Source organism: Neopsephotus bourkii, unplaced genomic scaffold (assembly GCF_033783945.1).
Source record: "Neopsephotus bourkii isolate Nb327-2 ecotype Australia unplaced genomic scaffold, CSIRO-AGI_Nbou_v1 NB_42, whole genome shotgun sequence".
Taxonomy (NCBI): domain Eukaryota; kingdom Metazoa; phylum Chordata; class Aves; order Psittaciformes; family Psittacidae; genus Neopsephotus; species Neopsephotus bourkii.
Window position 1 is genome coordinate 1,564,500 of NW_026900559.1, and position 6,947 is coordinate 1,571,446.

Consider the following 6,947-nt stretch of genomic DNA (forward strand, 5'->3'; position numbering starts at 1 on the left):
TTTTCTTCAGTTCTGCAAAAAAAAGCAAATTCATAATTTATTTCAGAAGTTTAAATCACCTAAATCACTGGTCCTGTTACAGTAATAACAGTCAGGATCACAGCTCTTAAATATAAGGTCAGGCAAGTCACTGCCTTAACACCACCAACTTTTCAACAGAGGATCATCACTGTTCTAGAAGCAGAACTTCCAAACTGCTACTGACAGCCCACTGTCCATCTCACCCGACACCTTCCCTGTGATCCTTTGCCAAAAATGAAAGAGCCGTCAGGTTATTTGCAAATGTGTGGAAATACTGGCAAGGGTGAGTGAAGAGGCCACCTCACACCAAATGGTCACTGACAAAAGCTAAATCATTACAAATTTAAGTTAAATTATAAATTGAATCCATAACCACAGATTATTTTACAAGGCTTTAATTCACACAAGTACAGTCACTTGTAGATCAGGCCTTACTTTTTTCCTATATCAGCCTTTTCCTAGTTGCCTCCTTTGTCTTTCTCACTCAAAGTAGTCCAACAACAATAAACATGATTATGTTACTGTGGTTTATGAGATTACTGCAGCTTAATTTATAAGCCACCAGTTAAACCACAGCTCCTGACCATTTCTCTTTGATTGATACAGATACAAAAACATTATCTTCAACCTCATCTGATGCGCAGAAGTCAGTTATAGCTAAATTTAGTGTGGCCTGTGGCTAAGGCCTATGAATCCAGTGATAAGTTTGTTGCATCAAACTACCTACAATACCTCTTTTTCTAATGCCAGTTACTGTGCACCTGTGACTCAGCCTTGGAACCCAAGCACTCCATAATGCACATACCAGAAACAAGTATGTTTCTAAGATTTCTGCCCCAGACACCCACAATTAACTTTCAAACGTTCCTGACCATCTCCACATGTAAGCGTACTTGCTGAACTCACATTTTAATGCTTGTTATAATTTCATGCACCACTTATGATGACCTCAGATAGAAGACTGTGATGAGCTGGAATTAAAACAAAAATTAAAAAAAAAAGGAGAAAAAAAGGGTTTGTAAGTTTAACACAGTCCTTTCCCTTTAAGAATACCTGTCAGCATCTTAGCTTAAGAATCATAACACTGCACAAGTCACTGGTTTACTTTAATGGGAAAATAAAAACTGCTTTGCTGTTCATCTCAAAACAAAAATTTCAAAGCTGTTTTATAGAAAAAAAATTATCTTGAAATCAAGTACCCATTCAACTGCGCTGCTATTTTAAATTATAATCAAGTATCTATATTTGATAGCTACAAAGCATTCTATTAAATATTTTGACTATTTAAGCAGACTATGGAATTCTCAATTTCTTTTCTTTCTCTACCATGTCACAAATGCTCATCTCAGTTCTAACAATCACAGCCCTCCATTTTAGCATGCCTCTTGAAATGAGGCTTAAAGTTAAGAAAATGTCAAAGCAATGATGAGAGCAAATAAAAGCATGCCCCGCTATAATAAATAGTGAACAGCTCAGTGTTTTGTTGCAAGACTCCTACAGTTCTGAAAAACTGAGAATTTTACTACCTTTCCAGCCTTCAGCTGCTAGTTGTTCAATGACTCAAAAAAATCCTATTGAGAAGGAACACAAAAGTTACCCACATTTATCAGCAAAGTTCAAATCTTCCCTTTATGAATACCCAGCCTGTTGCCAAAGTACTCCAAGGACCTACTTGAAAAAAATGTAGCCATCTCTCTGATTAAGTTCTTCTGTACATAAGAATTGAGTGATATTTTGCCATTGTATTGCATGACAGTGTGTCTCCACAGCCTGTTTGGGACTACTTCCTTCAGGATTCCCCTCCCTTGCATTTAGTCTTTCTCCAGACCCCTCTAACAAGGCCAATGAGAGAGTAAAAACAAATCATACTGCTCATTCCTTAAAAAAAATAAAAAACAAAAAGAAAAAGAAAAAGTTGGAAGCCACGTGACTGGCTTAATCATGCAGCAAAGCTGATCACGAGTACATAAACACCTCTGAACAAATCAAGGTCAGAGCTAAAGTAGGTCAACTATGTCTGCCAAGCACCCATCCAGGAGTCAAGACCTCTTTACAGAAGCACCACCAGTTCCAGTTACCCTTAGGCAGGAGTCAACTATCTCCAACACACATACATACTTATTCTAGAAGAAATGCAGTTTATACCTTTATGAATCAGAAGTGCTTCATACCTTAAAAGCACTATTTTGCAATGACAGAGGAAAACTGCTGTGGTTTCCTTAAGAAGTAATTGAAAAGATATTCATTGTCACTGTGCGTAATAACTGAACCACAAACAGCTACAAAAAGGAAAACATCTGCTTCCCTTCACAGCAATATACCACCTCCGAATGGTCACAGTACAAACTAGTAAGAAACAGAATAGGATTATTTATCTTCACTATGTGTTTCCTCAAGAGGTGTATGTATAATCCAGATGTGCATGCACTCAGTACAGTTGGGAGATTTCTGCTTAGCAAAGGACTGCAAGTGTCCCCATGATGATTTCAATACATATACTGGCACACTTGGATATTGCTGCAGCAAGTAACAAGCAGATCATACATCAGAGTCTTTATCATGAAATACTCTGAAAGAATTGAAGGAATATCTTTAAAATAAAGCAGTGGTATTTTCCTTTTCCTTCAATATTTAAGGAGCAGCTGTCAGAATACTTCCTTTTTGCCTAACACATTGGTATTGTTTTGTTCCAGTGGCCCATTTGTGCTCCTTTAACCCCCTGTCACCCACAAGAACAGTGTACTCCCAGAAGTTAAAAGGCCCTGTGGCTTCCTCTCACATCCAGGTGCATCTCACCACACCCTCTGGGGCAAAGAAGAGATTTTGCTTCCTTTGCTTGTTGAGGTCAACTTGTAGCACTCATTCATCAGCATGTTCGCCAACTCGTGACAGCCTACGATCCACATCTGAGCTTCAGAACTCGTCCCAGCCCAAGCTCTTAATGACACCAGTAGCTCATGTTTCGACCCAATCCTTAACCACACACACAGAGCAACAGCAATCCTCCTGCACCTCTTGTGTTAGCAGTTGCTGCTACCCAGCCCCTCACAACAGGGCACAAGTATCCCTTGCTCTGTTGGAAGGCAGAGGCATTTGCACTGCTCAAAACACTTCCTGCTGCATAGCTGTTCCCCATCTTTCTGAAGAAAAAAGTAGCTGGAGGGAAGCAGCCATGAATCTCAACCAGCCACAAAACTGCAAGATGAATCATTCTGACATACGGGTGTCTCCAATAAACAGAAGAAAAACACTTGCACAAAGAACATCTTTCAACAATAGAAGTTAACATAAAGACAGTTTCTCAACAGATCAATGTACTGTTCACATGCATTCCCCTGCCAAATAAGTCTGTTCATCACTAGCATCTCTGAGGAAAGATAGAACGAGCTGTATTGTGGCATGACCCCACAGCAGTTTTCCACACTGAGTGGCAATGGAGCCACAGGACAATAGTCTGAATTCTACTTTGTTCACAGGACACTTAGACTTTTAGTTCAAGAGAGGCCTCAGATCCCATCTCTTCTTGCTTAAAAGGGGAAGTACTTGAAACTTCAACTTCCAGCTATTTTAACAAAGAACTCCTCTGTTGCTCTAAACACTGGAATAAGGGTATAACCATGTCAAGTCATAACCATGTCATAACCATGACAAGTGCAAGGTCCTACACCTGGGTCGGAGCAATCCCAGGCACAGCTACAGGCTGGGCACAGAAGACACACAGAGCAGGCCTGCGGAGAAGGACTTGGGGGTGTTGGTCGATGAGAAAATGAACATGAGCCGGCTTCAGTGTGCGCTTGCAGCCCAGAAAGCCAACCGTATCCTGGGCTGCATCACAAGGAGCGTGACCAGCAGGTCGAAGGAGGTGATCCTGCCCCTCTACTCTGCTCTTGTGAGACCTCACTTAGAGTACTGTGTGCAGTTCTGGTGTGCTCAACATAAAAAGGACATGGATCTGTTGGAACAAGTCCAGCGGAGGGCCACGAGGATGATCAAGGGACTGGAGCACCTCCCATATGAAGATAGGCTGAGAAAGCTGGGACTGTTCAGCCTGGAGAAGAGAAGGCTGCGTGGAGACCTCATAGCAACCTTCCAGTATCTGAAGGGGGCCTATAGGGATGCTGGGGAGGGACTCTTCATTAGGGACTGTAGTGATAGGAAAAGGGGTAATGGGTTAAAACTTAAACAGGGGAAGTTTAGACTGGATATAAGGAGGAAATTCTTTCCTGTTCGGGTGCTGAGGCACTGGTATAGGTTGCCCAGGGAGGTCATGAATGCTCCATCCCTAGCAGTGTTCAGGGCCAGGTTGGACGAGGCCTTGGGTGATATGATTTTAGAGCAAGGTGTCCCTGCCCATGGCAGGGGGGTTGGAACTAGATGATCTTAAGATCCTTTCCAACCCTAACTATTCTATGATTCTATGATTCTAAGTGGTAACTAAAATCACTTTCTTTTGCATGGAAGTGCTTAGAACTAGACCCAAGAACACAAGTTTCTCACCAGTGCGCAGTAAACAGGAAGGATCACTTCCCTCAGCCTGCTGGCAACACTACCCCTAGCACAACCCAGAAGGCTGCTGGCCTTTGGTGCAAGGGCACCAATGCTGGCTCACAGACCCTCTCCCAAGCTCTTCTCCAGCTGGTCAGCCCCTCGTCTGTACTGGGGCGTGGGATTTTTCTTCTTCACATGCAGGACTTGACATTCCTCTTCACTGAACTTCAAAGGGTATTTGACAAGGTCAACCCTTTTTACTGGTCTGTGGAGATCCCTGATTGGTAGCACACCTATGTAATGTATCAGTCACTCCTCCCTGTTTTGTATTGTCTGCATTTCTAAAGTATGAACCTTCAAACAGCATGGAAAGACAGGAAAAGAGGTTGGATCTTGAAAGCAAACCAAACAGATTTAACAACCCTCAAAATCCTAGTTCATGTTCTCTCAGGGAAGCAGATAAATTTTTGCTTCAAGGCTGGTGCTGTCCCATGAGAAGGCCTTACAGATGGAGACATGGACAACAAAAACTGGAATCAAACCAAAACCAACCCATGCCACTTCCAGGAATCAAACCTGTTTAGGCTGAAAGGGATCTGTCTATGTTATGGATGAAGTTATTTCCCTGTCTAGTAGAGCACTGGTACATACCTCCAGTGAGAGAACTAAAAGTCTAATACACAACTCTACAGAACAGCCACTGGGTCTGGAGACTGTACCATCACCAGAAGAGCATTCTGAGTAACCAGCTGACTCTCACACACCATAAATTTCATTTCCTCTTATGTCTTAAGACCATTTGCCTCTCTACCTATTCAGTGAAACTCAGCTAAGAGAGTGTTTCAACAAAGCTTGTTAGTTTGCAATCATTATAGAAAGCTTGATCTAGTATAAGCTTCTTGTCTGCCAAGATTAGATTATTTGAGCTCTTACTCTTTGAGGTAAGCTTATGTTCGCTTTTTTGGATGTTTCATTTTGGGCAGCCACCAAAAGGAAACAAAGAACTAATCAAGGCCTTGTTAAAAGGTGATGATGCACACTCTTGAAAATCAGTACTAACATGCTGCTGTTACTAAAGGAACTTGGCCTGCTTCAATAATCAATCCTTTAGTACTCATACATCTTAGGCTTCCAGAAACCACTTCCATAGTGAAAACAAAATGGACACGCCTTTCCTGGATGACCAGGTTTCAAGGGACTTCTGCAACACACCTACCAAATACAGCTATTACCTGCACATGGAGCAAACTGTATCCTCTCCACAGCCTTCTGGAACCAAGAAGTGCTGGTCTTCATATCACTAGATACCGAGCAGAAATACCAGTACTGAAGTCATTCCTGAGCTCAGACACAGTGGCCGGAATGAGACTGACCAGTTCAGATGCCCCTACTCAGAACAGGAACCAGTGAATTCTGTCTCAGAGCTGTGCAAACATTTTACTGTGTGCCTTATGACATTTTACAGACACACCAATACCCCCAACAGGTATATAAATCATATCTTCAGATTTCACCTTGAATGTCAAGAAAATAGATATTTCAAGGAGCCTTTAAAAAAAAAAAAAAAAAAAGTATAGTGCTCATACAAAATATACAAGATAACAAACAGCCAATCTCCTAGAGAGGAAGAAAAATTACACCCAGATATAACTATCAACACAAGATCCATTCTCAGCACACTCCTTCATGACTTTGGATGCCTTACGACAACAGGTCCTGCTGATCAAAAACATACAGTTTGCTTTCACTGGAAATGGATACAACCAAAATGGAGTAAAAATCAGTTATTCTGAGAACAGCTGCTTGTAGGGAAAGGACTAAACACAATATCATAAGTGGTTTAATGATTAAAAACCAACCCAAACAAATCAACAACTTACTGTAAGACAATCCCACAAACATTTCTGTGGAGTAAGTTACAGAACAAAATAATTATCATTTACATTTTAAAAAAGGGTCCACTAATGTTAAATGCTGGTAAAGTTCCCAAATCTATGTTAAAGCATAGTACTTAATATTAATTTATTCCAGTCCTTCAGAAGACTGTGCATGTGTGGGAAGGAACAAAGTATTACATTTCCAGCACTGGGGAGGGTGGCAAGTCTCAAAATTAATAGACAACAAAAACTAAGTCCTTTGGGCCAGATATCTAATTCTACTGATTTAACACCAAAATCATCTATTCTTTTAGTAATGACAGACTCATTCACAGTTAAAGTAAACAACAATCTACTCTCTCAACTACTGAAATATAAACTTAGCTGAAGTTCCTAAACTGAGTTTCCAAGCCAGGTCCAGCTTCCAATATGTGAGGGGCATACTGTTTCACAACCACCAAACACAATCTTGGTTCATCAGCCCTAAGCCATCCACAGGATTTGGAGGTGGAAATGGGAGATAAAGGGGGTGAGTGAAAGACAGAGGGAAATCCATCCTAC